This window comes from Tympanuchus pallidicinctus, unplaced genomic scaffold (genome assembly GCF_026119805.1).
Source record: "Tympanuchus pallidicinctus isolate F22 unplaced genomic scaffold, pur_lepc_1.0 scaffold1, whole genome shotgun sequence".
Classification (NCBI taxonomy): Eukaryota; Metazoa; Chordata; class Aves; order Galliformes; family Phasianidae; genus Tympanuchus; species Tympanuchus pallidicinctus.
The window spans coordinates 81,527,603-81,553,365 of NW_026294618.1; the positions used below are offsets into that span (position 1 = coordinate 81,527,603).

At 38.2% G+C, this 25,763-nt stretch overlaps 1 protein-coding gene across 5 annotated transcripts in view; it reads right to left on the minus strand.

Annotated features, from left to right (window-relative positions):
• LRFN2 (leucine rich repeat and fibronectin type III domain containing 2) overlaps positions 1-25,763 on the minus strand; it is a 202,782-nt gene that overhangs the window by 122,891 nt on the left and 54,128 nt on the right. For 2 of the 5 annotated variants that reach the window (XM_052683234.1, XM_052683215.1), the window contains exons 2-3: positions 25,337-25,419; positions 24,565-24,775 (exon numbers count right to left, since the gene is read on the minus strand). The gene's annotated coding sequence lies outside the window, so the exon portion shown is untranslated. Of the gene's footprint in view, positions 1-14,179; positions 14,326-15,511; positions 16,878-24,564; positions 24,776-25,336; positions 25,420-25,763 lie in introns of those variants that run through there. The other 3 variants (XR_008206854.1, XM_052683223.1, XM_052683243.1) reach the window with 3 other exon arrangements.

Here is a 25,763-nt window from a genome sequence, read left to right on the forward strand (position 1 = left end):
GATAACTCATATGGGGGCCTTCTAAAGCAACCTCTCCCAGTAGGCAGCTACAAAAGGGCTTTTTGAAGCTGATCTGAAAGGCTACATGGAGTTTGGTGAAAGCTGTTTCTCTATTTTTTTCTTATTGTTATGAATCAAATTCTGTTGCTGTCACAGACAAGAGCAAATCTATTTAATTTATTTGAAGATAGTTAACTCAAGACTTCCATAAACACACTTTAACCCTTGAAGCTCCCTGGAACCTACGCCAATGCATTGGCCACCCCAAGTAAAAATAAACAAATGTTTTCTGGTAGTCAGAAACTCTGATGTTTCAGTTTGTGACCTGACCCTGGGCACCACTGAAAAGAACTTGGCATTGCCGTACAGGAAGCCAGCAGTGAATACACTCACTTTACTATACAACTGACAGCATCTTCACTCTGTGCTCTTCTGTTTTCAAGTTTTCTCAAAGCCAAGTGGATTCTAACAGTTTATTCCCAGTACAGTACAAGTATAGTATGCTCATGAGTTTTCATTTTTCGTGCAAAGAAACACAGTTATAAATATGTCCTATTCACAACTATAAAAACTATAGCATTGGTTGTGGGCAACTGACTTGAACTCAGGAAAGAAATCAGACCTCAAGGTAAACTTATTATAGTCTATTTATAAACCCTCTGGAAAAATAAATTCCAATAGTATTTGTGTTCACCCCTACATTAGATGGAGTCTCTATGTATATACACACACAACTGGAAGTGAGGCATGCTACTATGCTCCCAGAACTCAGGTTTCTAATTCACTCTGTTTTTCTTGTAAGCAGTGGAAAAAATAAATAATGTTCCACCAACATCAATCATGGAAACTTACCAAAAAAAGTAGATGATTACATAAATAAAAATCAGACACAAGAATTCCTGCCAAAGTAAAACTCTAATGAGGCCCAATTAATGTTGAGCTTGCTTCAGAAAACATCTAAGGACAGCCATTAGATCTCTGACCCTCATTCTCAGCTGTCTGGAGGAGTGCCAACCTACCAGGTGTAGTGCACAATATAGACACCTGCTCATTTGGGATTTAACACAGCCCACTCATTTAGCTAATGATGGCACTCACTGTACAGTTCATTTCAGATATGTTTGTAGCATTTGAAAGTGAAAGACAATTTGCACTGAGACCACATAGGAGAAAGATGTCTTCTGACAGGCACCTTAGAAACAGCAACAGCAGAGCTACTAGTCAGAAGCACGTCAGGATGCAACATGAACATATCCACAAAAAAGGAAAACCACAACTGCTTTGAAAGCTGCACTGTGCACAGGATAGGCATTTGTGAAGTATGTGCAAAACCTTTGTCTCCTCCACATAATGTGAGCTCATTCTGGCAGCACAGAAGCTTCTACGAGTGGATGCAGGGAAGCGTTTGCTCCATTGCATCCACAACTCCCGAAACAGCACAGCTATGCAAGTAGGGTAGAGTAATCCAAATGCACAGTGACAGATGAAGTGACTTCAGGGCTTCTGAGGAATGCAGGGAGAGTATCATTTTCTTTGGGAAGGAAAACTTAGGCCTATAACATGGAAACATAAATCCAGCTACAAAAGTAAACAAGATAACGGACAGAAATAAAGGAGAGCTCTTGAAGGTCAAAGGATGGTTGCTGTACATCCACAACAGCAGCTACTACCTCTTTTCCTGATTGCTCAGGTTCAGCTTCCCAGGCTCCTAACCTCTATCAAAATAACATGGAGAACCAAAACCTACTTTTCTGGTTCCTAGTTATTATCTTCCCTGGCAAGTACCTGCCTGTGTCTAAAGCCAGCCTCAAGACTTCTGATGGCCAACACAGCAACACACAGCTCAAAGCATAGCACTGACATAAACAGGCACCATGTTTCTGGGCAAAGAAATTATGTCTAAGGGTTGCTCTCAGTTTTTTGCATAAGCAAATAAAGCAACAAAAAACAACCAACAATCTCGTAGCTGAGGAAGCGGCTGTGACAAATAGGAGGGAGAGGAGGCTGGCATTTGACCATTCTAGAACCTCACACAACTTGGATCCAGGAGGATGCTAGGAGTAAGGAGCTCCAGTCTTGCTGGGATGCTGGCTGTAGAAACCAGCGACTTCACAGAGAGCAGAAAGCAATGCTATGTTTCAGTTGAGCCTTAATAAAAAAAAAAAAAAGACCATCTCCAGCTGTAATGTTATTGTTTGTAAGCATACTTCCACTGACAGGCAGTCCATACTGAACCGTGTCAAAATATTCACTAGCAACATACTCAGCCAGAACTGATACAACCCAGATCATCAAGGCAAAACAGGACCGTTAAAGAAAAACACATTTGTCTGTCAAATAACAGAAGCCCTAGTGACTGGAAGTTTGTGCTTTCATTGACAGCAAATGTTTCTTACTCTCATCTTAGAAAACATTTTTTCAGTGCTCTCCCCTCCCCCCCCCCTTCCTCCTCAAGAGTCTCTGTACAGGTGAAATTACTCCCAACATAACACCTTCATTCCTGTAAACATCTTACAGCTATTTAGGGTAAATTGTATGCACTTTAAAAAAAAAAAAAAAAAAAAAAAATTCTAACTCATTCATTTCCCTCTTCTCATAAAGGAAGAAAGAGCAATGAGCAAAGGTTTCCATGACATCTACTAGTGACTGAGCTAAAGAAACCCAGAGAACCCTGAAAAAGCGTTTTAGACACTAAATAAACAAGACGATGCCAAACAACTCTTCTGGTTCATGGTGAATAACAGTTTACAATATGAAAACTCTTGCCCCTTGCCTCTGATGAATTCCTTGCAACTTAATACAGTATCATCTTTCTGACAGTACACAATCTTTCACCTACAGTGAAATCGCACCACAGAAGTTCATCTAGTGGAAATGTTCTTTTCTCTGGATTCTGATTTGCTTCTGTAATCTAAGTTCACAACCTCAAGGAAACTTGCGTACCTCAGAAAACACTTATCTGCTCCTTGTCTTCTGAACACAACATGAAGGAACAATATATGCTTTAGCTCAAATTACCTGCTCTAGTGAGACTCAGGAATTACTGTCAGCAACTGGGCTACCTGCTGGGACTCAGGGAAAGGAAATACTTACCTGACCACTTTCAAGCTAAAATTGAAGGTTTAGGTTCACCTGAATAAGGCTTACGATAACAGGGCATTTTATTTGTTCCCCAAACCTGTACTCCTTTTACTGTCCACTTACCAAACAAAACCAACCTGCTTCCCTGATTCACCAAGTTAAAATAGCAATGTATCACTGCAAAGTAAGAGACATTAAGCTACTTTCCTCAAAAATAAACTAACAAAACAAATGAACACAGGAACAAAAAGCCATCCTGATTGAACTACTTACATTTCAGTTCTCCAGTATTAAACCTCTTAGAAGATTACTAGATGATTATTAAGCAAACACTTGCTATGCTCATGGAAATATTACTAATTCTACTACTAATTCTAATATTACTAACAGGAAACAGCGTAATGCACTGAGAAGAACTTTTCCATCCTTGAGAATTTATTATCTTAAGTGATCACGTCTGCATTATTGTTCTCTTCCTAGTAAGCAGCTCAAAATTTTAAACAATTATTAGTGATGAAAGATAGTAGATATAGACATGATTCTAACCTGAAGTGCTCCCAGCTGTGCTCTAGGGCAGATTTCAAACAGATTTCATTTTGCCTCCAACTCAAATAAAGGTTTTGATTATAGGTAACTATTGGAAAAAGAAAAAAAAAAAAGATGAAGATTGCACTATTATAACAAGACTGATTTTTTTTCCTCATGTACATTCCTACCACCAGCCCCTGTCATGAAGTATGAATCCAGGTGACTGAAGTAGAAGCAAACTATTTTTGTCACTGTCATTTTCAGCAACAAATAAAGAATCTTTTCTGCTACATCATACAGAACCCTAATCTTATCTCAGTCAAGCACAGAACAGGCAACATTTCTCCTACTGTCTACTGCACAGTTCTCATGCAGTCTGTTCTAATAGGTTTACTTGATTTACTTTGGCATAGGGAGAGCAGCTCAAGACAATGTAAAGGATGACATTGTTACAGAAAACAAACACACCTGCTGGAATACAATGCAGATAGGAGGGCTCAGCTTTTGATAAACTGAATTATCAGAAAAGAGACCAAGGCACCCATTGTAAGGTAGGTAGGAACAAAAATGCACATAACCCCAGTCCTTTCCTTTCCTGCAAGTCAGTGATGATAACAGCCATGTGTTTTCACGTTCCTGGTGAGGAACAAAGTAAGGCAGAAGACCCAGCTGTATGCCTACGTCACCTCACTTCTCTCCAGTGGTGGAAGAGATAGAGCTTCCCTGCATATGCTGCTCTGGTTTTGCAGCAGGTAACCAAGACTACAACACCGCCTGAATTTCCCTGTATTTTCCACAAATTCAATCCCACACTTAAAATTCTATTTTCCCCCATAACCAACTTCTAACTACAGTTTTCTTGTTCAGTAGAAAGCCCAAAGAGCATCAATAATATTAGGAAAATGTGACTCATTTACTTATGCTACAATTTGCAATAATGTCACAGACATTTACATAGACCTCCTATTCATTGTATGCACCTTGTCTGAGTTTCAAAGCCCTTTCTGTGCCAAGAGTCTCCAAATTGTGATTGCCTATTTATCAGGCTTTGCAGTTTTTATAGCACAACACTGAAAACACTAGATTTGGGTCACCTAGGTCCTTTTGGGAAGTGGAAAACAGTCAAAACACTGAGAAAGAAGATTTCACATTTCTCTATTTGGAATGGAATCATGGGGGAAAAATAGACAAAAAAAACCAACCTTGCAAACAATCAACCATCTCTGGTTGATACATTTTCTAGCATGCTTCACTTTCCAAGATCAAGTATATCTAGAGTGTAACCTCTTGCAACCTACATTTTCCTTCCTGGTTTAACTATAAAGTATCTCATTGAAAAGAGAAAAAAATACATTTTTTATTTCTAATACAAAAAAAAAAAGATGGTCTTGAATTCTCAAAAAACATCTTCATAATTATGTATTATATGTTCCAATTGGATTGAGAAAATCTATGACCACTTCACTTGGTTGGCTTTAAAAGACCCTTTATTCTTTCCAGCAAGAAATATTGTGAATTTCCCCACTGTCGAATCATCAATTTTGTTGAACTGAATAAGATTCATTTCTAATGGCAATAAATACTGAGAGATACAGAGGAAGGAAAAAAAGGACAAAAACAGAGCACAACTAGGTACATCATAGTTATTGCCACAACAAAATAAGCTGACTAAAGTATCACCAGAGTATATATGGTATCTCCCAGAAACAATAAATCAGGATTCATAAGTGAAAGCGATTACATTTGCAGTGCAGCTTAGAAGATTGCCTTGCACCATAATTTGAGAATTTTAGTGCTAGTTTACTTTACTGCTTGGTTGTAAATCCTACTTAAACAACCCTAGAAGAATTACTTCAAGCCTCACAAGGATTACCAGGACAAGCCACCTTTGAGTGCAAGATAACTCAAAAATTCAGATTCACTGCTACCTACCCCTCGTAGCCTAATCCACTGGCACCAAGTTTGAAGAGTTTTTGTGTATTTTCTGCTAGTTCCCTAGAAGTTCATTGATATAGCTTAAGGTCAATGAGCGAGTGAATATAATGTAATTACCAAGGTTTGATATATTGAATTTCAGAAGCTCTGTAGCAGATAAGTCTTGGAGCACATCATTATTGAAGCTTGAGGTCTAAGTTGAAAACCAAAAAAAGTGAGTTTATTGCATAAAATGAACACATCAATCAATCAATCTTGGTTGGAAAATTTGCAACAGATGTTTCACACTGATCCTCTTCTATGGGTGGCATCCTCAGCATATGCTCTAAGAAAACAGGAGGCGGAAGAGCTGGGAGAAATACCACACAGAATTATATTGGCTTGTGATAAGTCAAAGGAAAAATGCATTCCATTTACAACAACAGAAGCAAAAAGCACTTATGTGCTAGGATCTGGTCTCTTTCATCTTAGGTTCATCTGTTAGAAATAAAATCTTTTCATAAAAAACGAGGAAAAAGAAACAACAAACAAACAGGTCATTTATCTCCTTCTGTTAGTTTTCTCTAGGAACAATAGCAATACCAACAACAGAAAAGCTCACAAGAAAAAAGGATTCTCTAATTTAGCATCTAGAGAGCTCAAGGAACATAAATAAAGAAGAGTAGCATCACACCACAGATGGATGCATTACCAAATACACTGTGTCTTCAGGAATGAGTCAGCCACTGCTCCATTTCTGTGTCCACAGTCCTGAAACTGTCCCAGGGACAAACTGTCTTACAATTTAAAAAAAAAAAAAAAAAACAAGCAATTTTTAAAGGGAAATTGCCACAGCAGAGGAGAAAAGCTACACAGTATCTGAGCTGTACATAAAGATTTCAGGAAGAACTGAACTCTACACCAATACTGAAGGAGCACATGTAGAAAAACTCAGTATAAGCATATATTCCTCTGCATTTCTGATGTAAGCTTTAAGGAAAAGCCCCACATAGCATTTCTGCTGGCAGGTTAGGACCTAGCTTGCTTGGCAGCAAGTGTGCCTACATCATTTAGATTACACAAAGAAAGATCATGGAACCACACTGAGGTACTGCTTGGGTCCTCTGTACATTCAGAGAAAATTTATTCCTAAACACAAAAATTAAGACCAGCAAATATAACCAAAATATAATCAAAAAACACTGATTCAAACTAGGAATATTTTCACTAATTTCAGTGGGAGAATGTTTTGGCCAAGAGTGAGAATGCCATAAGATCCCACAACCAAGATACTTTTAATAAACTAATACTAATAATACTAGTATTAAAAGTTATTAATATGAGACCTATTGTAGGATTTATAATATATACACACACAAACGTGCATACGTGTGTGATGGAAAAGCTTCGTACCTTGTTCACAATCAGTATGCTGAGTGCATTTGAAAAACCTGACCTTAAGTGATTATTTCTGACAATCTCTAAATGTGTTTTTTGAAGGAATTGTGCTTGCTGTCATACTTGTGAGAAAAAGAAGGGGAAAGAAAAACATAATCATAGCCATTTTAACTGGGTGTTTAGGTTGCCAGAATGTGCCTGAATATTGTTGGCTATGCTTATGTCAGACAGAGAACGTAGCATGATTTTTGTCTTGTTAGAACCTCAGTTAGAGGGAAGCAAGAAGTTTCAGAATATATACAATATATTTAATATATATCACTTCTCACCCCTTCACACCTGTGAAAAACCTCACAACTTGATTCAAAATTTACTCCGGTGTCTGTAGAAAAGTCAACTTCCTTAGTAATTCATAAGATATCAGCAACTTACAAGGAGATAAAGTGATGAGACTTAAATAAGCATTTGAATAAAAACATTCAAGATCTTTTATACATTTTGAACTTTTACAAATGTCTATGACTTGATTTTCATACTAAATCTAAAGTATAAGTTATATGAGTGTGAAGAGCAACTGAAAGTTCCTATTTTACATTTTATTTTTCTGCTCAAGATAATTTGTTTAGTCAGACCTTTTAAAAATGAGAAGAGCACAAATTGAACACAACTATCTGAAATTTTCTCACCTATTCCTTACAGAAGTTCTGCTACATAGGGAAAAATTGAAGTACACCTATATTGCTGGCATTTATTTAACTTTTCTTGCTTTGGTCAGCAGAGTTAGACAAGTCTGCTTCTAAAATTGTCCCTAATACAGCTGCATGGGGATTGCTGATAGTAAGGGGTCAGTGAACCAAAACAGGATTTTTTGTAAAAATTAATAAAGTTGTCAGCTCCTGGTGACTGGTGGTTAAGGAAGACCTGCTCTTTTTCTTCTCTCCCACACTCCCTCTTCAGTTTTCCATCATATCATGGAAAGTAAAGGAAAAACATTTTTAAACATGACACACAATAATTCAAAAATTGGAATAGAAAGGAACCTAAAAATATATCTCTCTGCAAGAGAAGGATTACTATATATAAGTTTCATCATATTTGCCACTCTGAGATTTGTCTGAAGATTTTTGAATACTTAGTGTTAGCAAGACTTAGTATTTCCTACTGTTTCCTCACAATTATTTTACAACTTACCCAGCTTTGACATCTACAAAGTGGAGGCGAGTTTGTTTGAAACATTACCACAAGCGAGACTGCACAAGGGAAAACAGAGACACTAGACCCATGTCTCCACCCCTCCTTCCCCCCCCCTCCCCCACACACACAGATACAGGAGAACCAGTCTAAATACACCACTGATCTGAATACAAGCTTTTTGCCTTTACCTCAGAGCCCACAGCAAGGATAAAGTTTTTAAGATTTCTATCATCAGGGCAAATTGCAATCCTGAGTATCTCTTTCACGTACACACACACACACGTATGCAGATATAAAAACTTTCTGGGAAGTGTCAGCACAAAGCCTGATGGCTCGTCCTTCAAGTCACACACCCTGCAAGGAGAGGCTCTCCCCAGCCACAGATTGCATCTCCTTAACAACTGAATGGGGTAATTTTGTTTAAACAGAAAGAGAGAGCAGATACTTGTAAAATTACAGCAGTAATTCTAAGGCTGAGTGGCAGCTTTAGTTTTCATCTTCCTTTCCAGTATAATTGAGACAATATCATTACCTCATTACCAGAGGATACCGCTGTAAGCTTTGGAAACGGCCTCTAAAGTGTTAGTGACATTGCTTGAAGAATTTTGAGAAGACATTGTATTTTGGGAAAAATTTAATTATTCATCACATGCTTTCTGACTAAAATGAAAGAGTCTTTGCATATAAGCCATAGGCAGCACATAACAAGAACTGCCTGAATGCGAAGCAGGTAAGTGAGTGTTATGAAAGCACCATGGACAACTAAGCCTGATTATTTTATAGTGCAGATATGACTCCAGGACAGAGACCCAAGCAGACCCAAGACACAGTATCATGTTGTAACATCACTAATTTTTGTACAGACTGATCCTTTGGGTATCATTCGATAACATGGACACATGAAGCCTTTTGCTCCTCTAACCTCATTGAGGCTATTTGCTTGCTTTCAGTCACCTCCTGCAATTTCCTAACCTCCTTGCATGTCCCCAGTGACAAATGGCTGCTAGTAACAAACCTGATACAACGCTGCAGACAAAAAACCTTAGTTTGATGCAAAATTCACTGCTCTTATATTGATACTGAAACCACACATATGGATTTCATACCATTCCACTACAACAACCTCAAAACAAAGTTTTTGTTGCTTACATGAATGGATTTAGAACAACTTGCAATTGCTTATTGAAGAGACAGCTTTCCCCCTCTCTCCTAGGTGTCTCCCGCTTCTCATGCTGTCCATATGGAATACCTCCTCATGGCCAGGTGCAGTCATAAAATGATGACTCTCAGCCCACTTAATTGTCCTCAAGTGGCAGATGGGATTTGACTATAGCTGGTAAGCCATAAGCACATGAAACAGATGAGCAGTTAATTAGCAATGCTCGTGTTTCTGTGCAAATATCTACAGAAACTAGATATAAAAAGATAACCTTGTCAAGACAGTCCAGTCTCTCTCTACTAAAGGAACGTTTCACAGTACATTTTTAAAAAGAATTTTTTCCCTAGCTACTTTTAAAAAATCTCACGTGGCAAAGTTTCTATCAGCTCCCTTGGGAGATTATTCCACAGCCTAATGAATCTTGCTGTCAGGAAATCTTTTCTATATGTTCAGCCTAAAGCTGGCTCTTGAAAAATTCAGCAGGCAAACGTAAGAGGGGAAAAAAAAAAAGAAAATATCTGATAATTCTGTTGAGTAATTTCTAAACACAAAACTGAGCCTTCATGTTCCTTAGGACACACCAGCAATTCTGTAAATGCTTACATTATAAAAAGTATCAGCACTATTCTCACTTTGGGAACAGGTTTCGTTCCCATTAGGTTCGGTATTATCCTACCACATCACAGAAATCTAAAGCTTTAAATAAATAAATGGTTGTGGGATCCCACAAAAAGGGACACTTACTCTCATATTTCAGGTGAAAATACAATGGTTAAGGTCTGTACATGTAAACACTGTCCTGACTCAGTTTCATTTATTTCACTGATAGTCAAAGCATATAGAAGAGGATTGAGAATTCTGATGAAAGAGTCCCTTTCTGGGGCCCAACTGTTTCATAAAATAACTCAGAAAGTCCTTGGGCTTTCAGATTAGCTCAACAGCACTCAAAAAAAGTGTGTTAAAAATTTATCCTCAGCTGGTGAACACTCAATGGAATTAGTGAAAATAAAGACATTTCAGTATATAAGTTCTACCATGCTTAAAATGGTACTTCCATGACTTTTTATATGCACATACCATATAACGTTCTTATATGCTAATTCCTGAGAAGTCTGTTTACAGCTCACAGCTTAAAGGATTTTAACAAGATGCATCAGCCTGAAGAAAGGAATTACCTCCATTTTCTGAAACAGATGTTTTTTACCAGTCCGGTTGCAACTTCATTTGGATTCCTCCCTCTGTTCTTTCCTGTTCAAGAATTCACTCCCAAGATGGATCAACCATGAACGTCTCACATGAATTATTAGACAAAAATGTTACAAATAACTGGACTGATCAAAGGAAACTCCTCTGCAGATGTAAGGCTAATGCCACTGAACTACACAGCCCTTATAAAATAGAGGTCAGTCAGGAAATAAGTGTATAAGTAATACCATAGATTGAAGCAACACAGGTAATTGCTGAAATATCTGTTAATAGGTCACTTATCTACCTGGAGCAGTTTCCCCTGCCACATGGTTGCCTCCCAACCTGCAGTATGGACAGAGCACTGTTGAGCCCCCTACAAGACCTCATTCATCAGGAATTGTAGCCTTCCAGGAGGCTTCACTCCGGCCACACTATAACCTTCCTTCCACAGATTCACAAGTTATCATTCTTAGTCTCCCAGGTCATCAGATTATCAAGGGAATTTCTTCTCTTTTTATCTTAAGGAGACCTGTAATACAGCTCAGTGTTTGCTTGCCAAAGTGTAAGCAGAGGCTACCTGCTCCAGTTCCAGAGCTCCATAAACTTCCTGATACTCCCACCAACACAACAAACAACTGAAGCAGTCAAGAAGTCCAAAATGGAGACAAAACAATTTTCACTTAATGTTGTGTGAAGAGCTGTAACCATCTGAATTACTCAAACCAGAGACTGTGATTATATCATCACTGCTTCCAGACCAGTGGTGCTAATAGCTTCATGAACTCAGTAGAGTAGCTCAATTCAAATAGCCAGGTACAAGATCACCCTGTGCGCTCACATTTGGAAGCAATGAGTAATTAACACCTCTCTGTACCCTGCTGAAACACAGATAGGTACAGCTGTGAGCTCAGACAAACTGCAGGGGGCTGTGCCATAAGAAATGTGGAAAGCAGAGTACACAAATTCAAATCAGATGCCTGAATTATGTCATGCCAATGGTATATCTAATCCAGGATCTTATCTGTACTAATAGACAATAAGATAAAACAAGCAAAAAACTTTACATCACAGAAAGTTTGCAATGATAATTTTCCAGAATGTGCTCTGTCTCTGACTTTTAGTTTCTTGTGGTACAGCTAACATCGTAAAGTGAAGATGCTGTATTAATTCTTTTAGAAAAAAATAAAAGTATTCCTTCTGTTTAGTTCTCCAGCTGATCCACTGATCTATAAATCAATGAAAACATCTCACATTTCTATGTCCTGCAGGAAAGGGTTTCACAGCTTTTCAAAATCCCAAGTGAAAAGGTGTTTTTTTCATTTGTGCTGGACCTGTCACTTGCCAGCTTCATCTATAGTCTTTTAAGATGTGTATTAGAAGAGACAAGGAATAGAAGTATCGTTCAAAGTCTCAGATGTACTTAGCATATCAAGCCAGAGTAAATCCTCTTTTGGCTATGGAGTAAAAAGTCAGTTCAATCATTCCTCGTGCAAAAACTGCTCCATATGGATACTCTGCTTTTCTCTGCAGTTTTTGCAGTTCCTTTTCCAAGACCAGAATTGCGTGATGCCATTGGTCACTGCACAGTGCCATTGCACTGTAGTCAATTCGAAGCTCAAGCTGGATGTATATGGGCTGCTCTGATCAAACAGGAGGCTTCACTGGGTGACTGCCCTTTATACACATCTAGCTCTAAAGGCAATAGCCTATTTGCCATTACTGGACAATAATTTGCTGCACCTACAAAACAGTACTACTTTTTACCAGCCAGAAAACTCATACAGCATTTTCTAGGGAGCTCCATGAAGTTTATTTCCTGAGCAAGAGGAGCTCAGGAAGAAATCTCAGCAGATCAGATTTTATCAGTCAGCCAGAACCTCTCCCTTCTAACATTCTAATTCGGTGATACAGAAGAGTAAATAAAATAATAAATGAAGTGTCACCTGAAAAATCTCAGGCATTTCACAAATCGTCAGTTTATAGACAGCACAGAGAGTAAGCCATCTATAGTAAGCGCTGTTGTTCTTTTGTGGGCTACACGTGCTAATCACAATCATTATCTTTGAAAACCTATTGTCGCTTTTCACTGCTGCTGTAGCCACAAGTTAACAGCCTTCACATTAAGAAAAACAAGTTAACATACTGCTACTGACTGCATGATGAGGGGGGTTAGAGCGAGATCTCAACACTAACAGCTTTGCACAGGCAATGCATTTGACTGAACGTCATTGGAGACAGTGTATTTGAGTAACTTAAAGGAACAATCGAACTAACAGTCTTGGAGGTTTGTGATTGTGCTTTGGGTAACTGAGGTTAAAGCGTGAAGACCAGACCATAAGCCTAGAAGGGAATAATTACAATTCAGCCAAATGTTGCCAAATGTGAAATTAGTGAGACAGCTGTATTGAACCTCCTTGTTTTTGTTGGTCTATTTCTAGTTGTTTGTCAGCACAGACTTAAAGGTAGGCTTGTACAGAAAATAAGACTGAGACCAATAGACATGAGAAAAGTTTCCTGAATTTAAAAAGTAATTAAAAATTTTGAAGAGGATTAATTTTACTCATTTTTCCTACAAAAGTTCTCTATAATTAGTCTGTATGTTTCTCACCGGATAACTGTGCTAATGATTTGGGAACAACTGAGCTTTCTGAGTTTGCTAGATTCACTATAGAGCCTAAGGTTATATTTACCTGCACAGTAAATATAGAGAGATGCAAAATCCTCGGGTTCTTTGTTTAAAAACTGAGATAATAAGTTAGTCATGAGCTGAAATAAATTATACCCCTAGAACAGCTGAGATAAGCAGCACCAAAAATTAAGAGGTCAGATAAGTCTTCAGTGTAGCACAACAGACACACAAATGCTGTTTAAGTTATGTAAGTTTTTCATCTCTCATTGGAGCAAAATACTATATCAGTATATATTCTTCCACAATGAACTTCATCACTCTGACAATAAATCAGTCTGACAATTCACATTAATAAGTATACATAGAAGTATAAATACATAAACAATATGGAGTTTGACTGGATATATACTCCAAAGGTTTTTAGCATCCCAAGTCAGGAGAATAAACATCACTTTTTCTTTTTTTTTTTTTCTCCTCCATTTTTTGGGTAATTCCAGATATCAGTATCTGCACGTCCTTCCCAAATAACTGCTGAACAAACCCAGTAACAATAACCAGGAAGGTAATTAATGTAGCAACTACCTATTTCAACTCCACTAAAGCATTGAAACTATCATAAAAAAGGGTTTGATACCTTCTACTTCAGCTAATGTTTGTTTTGTGAATGTTGTATTCATAATAGTTTTGCTGAAATGACAGCTTAAATGAAGTTTAAATGAAGCCCTCCAGGGGGTTTACCAGCATAGGCACAGTGCCTGTGCAATTCTGGTAGCGAACCTGGTTCCTATTCCACCAGCTACATCACCCTCCCCTAATCCACACCACAATTCAGGCAATCTGGTCAACAGACCTACTGTAAAGATTACATGCCACCATCGACCAGTTTAATCCTGAATCCATGCCTCTTTTCTGTCTTTTGCCCTCCCCCTCCCCCTCCCCCCCCCCCCCCCCCCCCCCAATTATAAAATAGTAACAATAACCCAATTGTAACTAGTAGAAAGATCAGTGCAAAGGAGCATTGTTACAGGAGACGTAACGACAAAGGGACTAGAACAATTAAAAAGGTATTACAAAGAAAAAGTACTCACCCATCTCTGAAAAATCTAGGCTCGCAAGGGAAACTCCACAACAAAGGGATCTCCAGAAAAAGATCCTTCCAGAATGGCAGTCAGTCCTTAAATGAGGTCTAAGAGAGGTGCAGCCAGGCTCCACCCTTTCCAGCTGCACAGTTGAATTGCCTTCACCTGTGTTCCCAGGGCTGACCCAGCCCTTTCCCCCAGGTGTTCAATCAGTGGTTCAGGCCATGACACAGCAGTTACCATACACCAATTTACACATAAAATGACAAAGATCAATTTATTTACCCTTCCTCAGAGTTTAATGGAAGATGCAGTAAATGTATACTGATTTTCAGAGGTTAATGACAATAATTATAATTAGATGAGGAACTATTAGTGCCTGCTTTGTCATAGCCCAAATCTCCCACTATACTACTACATTTCTATTGCTATGTTACCTTCATATTAATTCTGTGAACCTTAAAGCAAATTCAGCATTTTTACAATCTATTTTATTTGGAGAAGTAATTGAACAATTTGTTTCCTTAATGTATAATCAGCCAGTAAGAACAGACCTACCAGAGCAAGAAAACAGTATATGAGAAAAGAAGAGAGGCTCTACAATGAGAAATGGTATCATCTGTACATCTATCAGAGGTTCTAAAAATGTTAAGAAAGTCACATTTAGAAACTGATTCACTTCTTTAAATTAGACTAACTAATTATAATTTGGAAAGGAAAGTTTGTGGTTTCTAAAATATGCAAAAACCTACTTTCTGGAGGAAAAAAAAAAAAAAGGAACTTATAGAGCTTTTCAGAGGATAAAAAATTCAATTATTTTTAAGCACTGATAAACTTTTAAAACTGATAAACATTTCAGATGAATAAAATACAGTAGTATAAAATAAAAGAAACATTGCTAAATAGAGAGGGCTTTTTTTTTTTTTTTTTTTTTTGTTTAACAAAAACCTATTCTTCAACAAAAAATTTGATTGGAAATTGTTCACCAGTTCTTGTTAAGTCATCTCACTCCTTTCAACAGTGTAGACTTATCTCCCTTGGTTGTACACTTCATCTGTCTAGCCTTTCCATAATCTATAAGAACTTCATAAACACCCGTACATTTAGTCTAAAAACAGGACTATGATATGCATTCTTATTATCTACCACTCCAAAAGCAGAAGTGAAAAGCAGTTTATGCTTACAGATAATAATACATCTAGCCATATGCACATACAGCTACAGCATACGTTTATAGACACATATATAATGATTTTGAGCATTTCACTGGAGATTGCCATTTGCATTCCAATCAATTTCTTACATTAAAAAAAAAAAAAAAAAGAGGAAATGTTCCTAAACTGAAGCAAATTGTAATCCTTATGGTCGTCCTATGTTTTTTCTTTGCAATCAAACATGTTTTGGGAAGTTCTACCAAGTCTTCATGAGCTTTTTCTTGTGAGCCTACTTTGACTCTAAAGCCAAAGCATTCATTATAAGCGTATGCTCATTTTGTCTGGCTTTGTCTTAAAATAAATGAAGATCTATTTATACGTATACATGACACGGGGATTGGTACTGTATTTCTTTGGGATTAACTGGATATCAGTATTAAAATGCACTTTCATAACAATCTATGTTCTATTTTAATTTTAGTGATGGTTAGAAAAATACTGTTCAAAAATATTTGTTGTGATTTGATTTTTTTTTTTTATTACCATTACTTTAGTCATTTCATGTATATTTGGAAATTTTATTTTTCAGCTTATTAATACTCATGGTTTTCTTAATCATTGTTCATATTGTGTTCAGATTATTGGTCATCCAAATCACATGTGATATAGTTGCCACATCTTTCTGTGAATGATTAAAATACTTAAAAACACGAACATTTTGAAATGTTACTGATTGTACAAATCTCAGTAAAATCAATGAACATTCTGAAATCTTATTAATTGCACAAATGTCAGTAACATTAATGGGAGTCACTAGAATTCAAGTGACAAATATCACTTAATGTCATCCAAAGCTTAACATATGTCAATAGAAGTACAAGCAGCCATCTTCCTCCTGGGTATCAGTCTTCAAATTCCTACAGGCAAGCTGATATATCCTTTCCTCATCTGAGATTAGTATAATTATATCAACTTATGCCCCATAAGGATTCAGCAATATCTGTTATTCTATTACGAAAGTGTCACAAAGGAGCTATATATTGGCAAGGTAAACAGTTATATCTTCATCCTTATACGACTATAGAAAGAGAAAAGCAAACAAAGTCAAAAGAACAATCAAACTATACGAAGAAAAAAAAAGAACAAAAATAAAAATAACACTACAAAGATCCTAACATATGGTATAAAGTGCATTTATTGCTACAGGAGAGATTGTTTTGAAGAAATTTGGAAGTTATTCTGAGAATGACAATCTAAGATCTCATATTAATTCTTCCCAAATAGCTCTCAGATGCTTTGTTTAAATGTCAGAAAAGCTTTAAAAATTCAGTCAGGAATGGATGGAAAGGAAACAAAGGTTCAGATCTGTTCTTTTGTTCCTAAATGTCTTTGCCACCTGTAACTAAAGACATTGCAAAGATGGCATAATTAGCTTTGATCATGAGCACAGAACAGATTACCATCTTGAAATACCTTGACTGCAGAAACAAGTTTATGAAGACAGAACTGACTTGCTGGAGATCTGAAGACTCAGGATACAATTCTCCTTTTGTCTAAGCCAACAAGACAGGATACATTTAAGTAGAACAGCTGGCTGCAGCATTCATTTTTGTTCTTTATGTACTTGTCAATATAAGGGAAAAAAGAGAATGATTGTGAGTGCATGCATGTTTAGCTACATCACATACTAAACTTAGGAGGCTTTTATCCAACTTCTTCTTAAAAAACGATTTCTATAATTGGAAGGACTCTCACTGGAAAACTGCATGCTTAACGTGTGTACAAAGCTCATCGCAATTGTAACATACTCCATCAAGTGAAAAGTTGAAGGTAATTCCTTAAAATAAATACAATTAGACTAAAGTAAAAAGAGTAACAAATCTCTGGAAGTTATAGAGACAGCAAAGCCCAAGTAAGTTCTAACGATCAGGGCTTTTTTTTCAGTGTTTAGGATGATGGTGTAAGGGCCATCTATGATAGCCCTTACATCTACCTCAAGTAGGGCTTGGTTTCTGTTAGGTCACTGATTGAGCCGTCTATGATTTAACATTACTACAGCATCATGAGAGTAGCAGGATGTGTCAAATGAGAGACCAGATCAATTAGCCATTCTGAGAACTGCAGTAGCTCTTTCTTGACCTGAGGGCATTATTTATTTTTTAAATGTAAATCCTATAGCTGAGATAGGATTTTGAGTAACTGATTTTTCTTTTCTGTGGTAGGACACTGATGTAGAGTAGAAATGACTAATGCACAGAAATTTATCATACCCTACTTCAGCTTTTTTGAAGGGGAAAAGATTTCTTCCTTTTCATGATACAGTCTAAATAAACATGAAAGTTTTCTGAGCCACAAATCCATAGGTGTGTCACAGACCTCTGTTATGCTACTCATGAAATTAAGCAGGTGAAAACAATATGAAAGAAGAAAACAAAACATTACAATGGGCCTTAATTGTAGTCAGGTGATGTCCAACAGAGACAAGTCCCAGCCACAGAATCATTTGCACTGTGGAAAAGATATCATATGAAGATGAGGCCATCATGTTTTAGAGGGTCTCACATTGTCATTTGGAAGCTTGTTGCTAGGTTTTATGAAGAGTTGAGGGAAAGGTTTATAATTATTAACGAGTGACTCATCAGCTCACTGAGAAGAAACTCTGTGTTTGATGCAATGGGGAAAAAATAAGAAAGAAGAAAAGCATTCCCATTTCCTCAATGATTCAAAGAGATGAAAGGAAGATGGAGAAAATGGAAGCAAATGCACAAAGAGCTTGAATACATTTTCCATGTTCATCAAAAGAGTAAAACAGGTTAGATGTGACAAATAAAGCACCCCACAGTGGCTCAAGAAGGGATCAGCTACTCATGAACAGTATGACTAAAGAGACATGTCATAAGCCCTTCTTTACCTTAATCAGGCACTCTAACTCTGCACTGAAAAGGGTCATACAAATATCTAAAGTGACAGAGACATCTTGGCTGTTTCACTGCTACTTCTTTCTCTCTTCCCCTTCACCCTTCCAACACTTCTCTGGGTTTTCTTTATTGTGACTCCCTTTGCCCAGAGTGCACTTCCATTCTTGAATATCCATTGGTCTGCTCTTTATCCTCTGCTCTGACCTTTTGAGAGTAAAGTCAGTTCTGCCCAATTCACATGAAATTGTTTTCACCTACACCTAGATCTGCAAGAGAATGCCTTTTAATGGGATACCTGAAACTTCCTTTCTTTCCACTGGCCAGAGAAGTAGCAGGCTGAGGTACCAGCAGACCACAGACAAGTGAAACACCCTCTATGTGACTCCTAGTCAGTACATAATCAGGAAATTCCTCAATAAGCTTTTCCTTCAACTCAAGAAGATATCACTGTCAAAATTCATTTGGGGAGCTGTGAAGAAAAGGTGTGGTTGTGGTGACAAGAAGAGTTCACTCTGCTCTTGTAAAGCATGTGAAGTGCTTATGGCTTGGTCTTCTCCTCAGTCATGCAAAATGGGATTAAAAGAATACTTGTACACTTCACTGTGTTTGAGATTTTTCATAGATATTTGAAAGATATTTTGATTACAGATAGCCTGTAAAAACCCATGAGCCTCTCCTTCATGAGAGTTTCTGGAACTCAAGCATATATTTCCACTGAACATTTCCAGAGGCGTTAAGTTATCCGACTTCACTACAAGGAGAAAGTGCAGTCAATAATTTGGAGAGCAAAGAATCAAAGTCGCACCCTTATTTAAAATCCAATATGCAGTAAATATCTGCCAGTAATAGTAATAACATTCATTTGATCTGGAGATAACTCTCACAAATTGCCAACCATCAGTTTAGGAAACCACAAAATGGTGTCAGTCCAAATAGCTTACATTCTATCAATACTATTTGTCCATTTTCATTTTTTGGCTCAGTAAAGTTGTTAGGCATACAAACCATGCAGTTCTTTCTGAATATTGCATGTATTTAGCTAGTCAAAGGAATATTCACAAAAGGAAGGAGATCAAATGAATACAGAAATGATTGGGAAGGTTTTGATTTTTATCACTGAGGAGACATTTGTTGTTGGCTGCTTTCAAACCAGATGCAGACTGCTGAGCAAGGCATGACAGGCTTTTTTTTGCTCTTGACTTTTCCTTTTGCCATTTGACTGCTCATTGTTTTCATTCTGTACTGAAAGGGCAGATACATTTTTTAAGTCTGTTAACAGTAGGATCCAATATAAATTCTCGTATAGTCAGTTTTTCCTTTCAATTGCATGTACAGGTGCTGCCCTTTCACTGATATCACAACCCACTTGTCCTGCCAGCACAACAGAGGAAGAGACAAGTTTAAGACATCCTCTTTTCCTTTCTCATTCTTAATTTTTATCTTCAGACAGCAACAAAAGAAGGATTACTCATTCTGACTGACACACAGACCAAAGCTTTTCTGACAAGCTTAGACATGACTAGAGAATGGCTAGAGACAATTTGCACCTTATGCCATTCTGAGCTTCCTTACTCTGGAGATTGAGCAAAATGCAGGTCTGAAAGTGTGAGAGGAATTTTTTTTTTAAATTTCCTTTCCAGTATATGTATTACCTCCAACATCATGTGTCTGATTTCCACTGTGCATGTGGCTTGACCATACTGAAGTCTTCCAATGTCTATTTTTTTTGGAGCAAAGTCTACTCAGCCTCTACAGTCTTAACTGGACTTTGTGGCAGTTTGTCTCAGACCTGCACATGAAGACTTTGTTTAGTCATAACCTATCTCGCCTGGCTTCAGGTAAAAAAAAAAAAAGTCACACTGATAACTCTCTGCACCAGTGCCACACACGTTTCCAGGGATTTCAGCACTATTAAAATAGACAAGGTGCTTTCAACCATCTCGTACTTTCTGTTGATTTTATCCTTAATCCAGCTTTCTGTGCAGCTCAGCACCTATGTCAGTGTGCACTGGGATGCACCAGCTCTGCCTCTCACCTTCTGACCAACCGGAATCCATGGCCTTGGATTCACTGCTATTACAGGACCCTCTCCTTATCTCACCTCTTCCCATCACGCCATGTTGATAGCAGAACATCTGCCTGAGGATTAAAGACCAGTTCCGCCCTGAGGAGTGATTAGCAGAAGCATCCTAAATGCTCCTATTGTACTTCTCCTACTATAGGTGCAGCCACCCTTTCATGTCTACTCTTATTTAGCTAGCATAACCTCTCAGCAGGTAATCTTGTGTGTCTAGAAGATTGATTTCAAGAGCAGAGAGTCTGAGCCCTTGGTAACCCATAGCATATGTTGACATGATGCTCCTGGCACAATCCCACTTGATCAAGTAAACTGATTTCCAGGTAAGGCTTGGCAGGCAAATTTGTCTGGTCCCATAAATATGAATGCAAGTGCTGACAATTGGCCTAGCCCAAACGGAGATAAAAAGTATGCAAGTCTTCTAATATGTTAGGAACGTTTAGTGCAACTGACAGATTTACCTGGAATTTAGAAAAATGGGATTTGAGCACAGCCCCTCTTAAGATCAAAGTTTATGTGATTTTTTTTTTTCAGTTTTGATACAAAATGCAGAAACTGAAAAGAAATAATCAAATTCCTCTTCCAAAAAATGTAGGATGGTGTGTTCTGGCAGTTTTCTCCCTAGTTCCCCCCCCCCTCCAATCAGGAAATTCATAAACCTGATTGTTTCCCAAACATTTCATTCTGATAAATCTATATTTTTAATGAGAAAAACAAGCACATTTTCACTAAAAAATTTCTGTTCAGTTCTGTCTTTTATCTAGGTCAACAGGAATTCTACATAGGACCAGACTCTAACAGTGCTTGCTTTCAAATCAGCATTTTTAATTAAAAGATGTTTTCTGACTGAGCATTTAAATTGCTGTTGCTCATTTCATATTCTGAAGTTGGCATCCAGGATTTCTCACAAATGATTCTGCATCAGGATGAGGGTATCAGAGACCAGAATCATGGATAGGACAGAACAAATGACAGGAAGAAAGAAAAATCTGAAGCACTGTCACAAATATTCTGGAGTATGGAGACAACTGCTGCTCCTACAGGAGCAGAAAATGACATACCTTTTCCCCTGTTGTCCATACTTTATTACTGTGGCCCTTTCAATTTACATCTGTAAATTTCAAGTAGAGTTTTGGCAGCTTCCCAGATAGATGGTAATTTCAGTTCGTAGAATCAGAAGTACAGCCTCTCCTGTGCATCCTGAGTGGAGAAGGGCTGGGTAACAGAGTGACAACTCGCACCTTGGTAAGTGTTGCAAGAGTGCATTACACCCAGATGCTACCCTACCTTTTGTCACAAGTTTCAGCCCATGGCTGGAAGCCATTCATCATGTTCATACCTGGACAATGATAGAGTAAATCCCAGCGCAGTGATTTTTAGTCACAACAATCAAGAAACTATGTGGCTGAGGTAAATGAGAGACATAAGGGAGACAGTAATGGCTGATTTGGTGTTGGGGAATAGATAACACAGCAATCGGGACAGGCTTGAAGGAATTATGGATGGCTTCTTTATGCCTTTACAAACAGTGCCACTGCCTTTCAGTCCAGCACCAAGAGGACAGTGAGTGTCTCCATAAAAATAACCACATGACAACACACCACTGTGAACCCAAAACAAGCAAGGCTGAGTGTTCAAGTCAGGAAGAGGACTGAGTACAAAGTTAGAACAAACTATCCTTTTGCTCCTACAGATGGTCAAGCCTGTATGCCAAGGTTGTACTGCATTAACAATAAGCAAGGAGATATTTCTCTGTGTGCTGGGGTAGGGGGGTTAGCAGGCACTGTCACCATTTCCTCCCTCCCTCTGTGTAGGTGGAAAACAAATGTAGCTTTGAGAGGTGTCAAGCTGCAGCCCCTCCCCAGTGAGTTAAATTCAATCTAAGACACCTGAATTGCATTCCCACCTTTGTTTACATCTGGTTAAAATTTGATAAATTTGAACTGGTCTTCTGTGTTTTATGTTTTGTTTTCCCACAGAAAATAAACAAAACAAAATAAGCCATCAGAGCAATCTAACACCATTACATTGCAAGATTCAGTCAGTGGCCCAATGGCTGGAAAGGGAGTGGCGGCTCTTTGACAGGCACTGCCAGAAAGCCATCAGCTGGGATTCCAGAAGTGCAGCAGGCAGAGTAGAGTCTGCAGGGCAGAACTACATGAGCTGTTTGGGCTGCCCGTTGGGAAAAAATCACATTCCAAATGTAAATCTAAACAAGAAGCACTAATGTTGTGGGGGAGAGAGGATAGCAGCAAATGGTGGCTCTGGAAAAGGGCCACGTTTCCTGTTCTGCACAATACACCCAGGGCTTGAGTGTGCCCAGCAGATCCAAATCCTGTGTGATGCCAGGTACAGCTGCCCAAAGGACAAGAGAGCTGTGCTGGGGAGTGGAGCGGGACAACTACTGCTTCTAAGACTTAGAGAGAAAGAGAAAGAGAAAAGGTAGAGATTTTTGCTGGGATTCATTGACAAAATAAAGGTTCGGTTGAATATAATGAGTTCTCCCTGTCTCCTCACATTGTTGTCTATATTTGATTGCATCTCATCCTTCCCTGAAAATTAGCAGCAATTTAATAGAGGTCTGGAGCTTGGCTTTGCTGCGACAAGGCAATGATGAACATAGAAAGCACTCTGTTGTGCTCAAGTGGCGATTTGTAGGCAATGCAAACTAACCACCAACCCAGGGCAAGCTGTAAACAGTGGAACCCTAAACAGCCTGAAACACAGCAAGAGCAAAAATAATTACCGGTCTCTCTTCCCTTTCACCACAGGCTCAAATTTGCTTAAACATATCTTCTGTACACAACAAGGTTCAAGAGAATACTGATAACCTGCAGTATTTCTTCCTTCCTGATAAACAGAAAATACCAGTTGCACAGTATCTGCTGGATTTATCTAATGAGCACTCCATAATAAAATTAAGAGGTGTCAATTTAATCAATTGTGACTTTATTAAATTTAAGTGGTTCATATTGTTTGCCTTTCAAAGCCTGTCTCTTCTCATCAGAAGAGTTATTCTATTATATTATTTCCAAAGATGGAGTAGGAAAAATAAAGCCCATTTTAAATATCTGTGATGCTGCCCTAAAAATAAATAAATAAAATAACAATGTTTAAAGAAGACTAGATAAGTTCTGCCAAAATAAATAATAATATCTTGCTTTAAAGCAGTATTATCTCCTTTGGGTAGGAAGGAGTTACTTTGTGTAAGAACCCTTCTTTGAATACCTTACCACAACTACCCACTTTACATTTCCAGTTTACCAATCCATCATATCAGGACTTGTTGACTGAACCACTGGTGTCTGCTCTCCCCTTTACTTTCTTCATTGTTTTATTCAGTCACACACTTGCTTTGTAATACAAAGGTGCGAATGTGTCCATGCAAGTTAGGGAGAGATTCAGTTTCAATTTTGCTACTTCTTGTCCTGCACTGCCATAAAGAGGCTCCCCCCAACCCAAATTCTCAGTGCAGCTAATCTTGCAGAGAGAATATATGTCTGATGACGTCAGACAGACATGACATAGCATATACCTGTTTGTATACCTCCCTATCCCTGGCATGTTCACCTTGCCAATTTCAGATGCCCATCATCACTGGCATTGCCTTACCAAGAACACTGACCTCTGTGACACTGAGCACGGAACTGGCTACCTGCTGTCCCCCCACACCCCTCTCCCCCTTCCTTTCTCTATCTTTCTCTGTGGCTTCCATCTCTTCACATGACATTTGCCAAGGTCCTCACTCTTCTACTGTATGTTTTTATATACAGCAGAGCTGACCTGTCCTGCAAAGTTCTTCCTTAGCTTCACAGGATTTACTAAATTCCACCAAAAAGCTGAAATAACTTTTGCAGCTTTACACTATTTCTCAGTTTTTTCTGTATTAGAAAACAAACTACTATCCTTTCTTCCAAAGGTCTTTCCATCACTTTTTCTACAACATCATAAAAATATACCCTTTGGCATTTAAAAAAATATATATATATTCTTTTTGAACTGCCTTATCACAACAAGAGAGAAGCAGAAGCTGAACAGAGATTCATATCTCTACAGGAACATTCTTATCAAGACTGGCATTAACAGAAAGTTATACATTTCTCTAATGCTTTGAAAATGAATGGCAATATATTTTTTTGCCATCAAAGAGGCAATTATATAAAGAAGTTATCTGTATGTATCTGCATATATCTTGTATTATAGCTATATAGTTTATATACCATATAAGAAGAAAATAGCACTTACCTTTGAGAAGCAACATTTATCCCTGGTTCGGTAGAATAGTCTCAGACAGGCACTTAGACCTTTTTTCTATGCCATGCATTCTTTTTTTTTTTTCCAGAAGATTTAATCAGAAAAATCCTGATTGATCTCCAGCTAGCCAAAACGCAGAGTAGACTGTTTGGCAGATGCAGCCTGATTCAGTAAAGTCCAAGTGTGTGAATCCCTGAGACTCCTTGTTCAGTGGTATCCAAAGCAAAGGAAAAAAAAAAAAAAAGAAAGAAAAAAAAAAAAAAAGAAAAAAGAAAAAGGAAAGAAAGAGGAAAAAAAAAAAAAAGTGAATAACTTGTTCTTTTCTTGCTTGATTTAAAAAACCCAGTCCTGGAGGACTAAGCAGCCTGCCGGCTCTTCAAGCATCCTGATCCTAATGCATCCCAAGGTAACACATGCATTTTGATACCGCAAGTCTTCAAGTTCACACTAGCAAGCCCAGCTTCTGAGTATGTGCGTGCATACTGGGGAGGGGGGTTGACTCGTATGGCGAGGGGGAGAAGAGAGACAGGGAGATACACGCTCACGCAGAGACAGAAAAAGGAAAACCAGCAAACTGGAGTGATCTCACAAAGTGCTCTAGATGGCAGAGCCTGCACGGCTTGTAAGACAAGCAATATGTGCGCGCACACACACACACACACACACACACACACACACACACACACACAGACGAGAGAGGAGGAAAAAAAAAACCAACAATCCACGAGAGAACTAGCAGTCAGCTTCAGGAATTTTTTCTTACCTCTTCTCACGATGCAACATATGGCAAGTGTTTTGTGCTGCATAGGAATCCAGGCAGGCACAACTCTGTCAGTCCCCTCACTTCTGAAAGAAAATAATATGCAGCATAGGAAAGGGAAGAAAATCAGAAGCCAGGAGAAAGAAGCATATAAAAAGAAGCTATTAAACAAGTAAGAGTATCAGGGAGGAGGCTTGAGTGGGTAGGAAGCAAATAGTTGGTAGGGAAAAAGGCATCCAAACTCCTGGTCCTAACACAGATCGGCTCTGTAATTATGTGGCAAAGCACTGCCTCCTAAGCCATTGCGTAATAATAGAAACCTAAGCTGTGTAGACACAGCCTGACACGCTAAATCCTCAGGAACTACACTCAACATTTGCCAGTGGAAAGCATGTCAGTTCTCAGGGGGCAGGGGAAGCTGGGGGAAAAG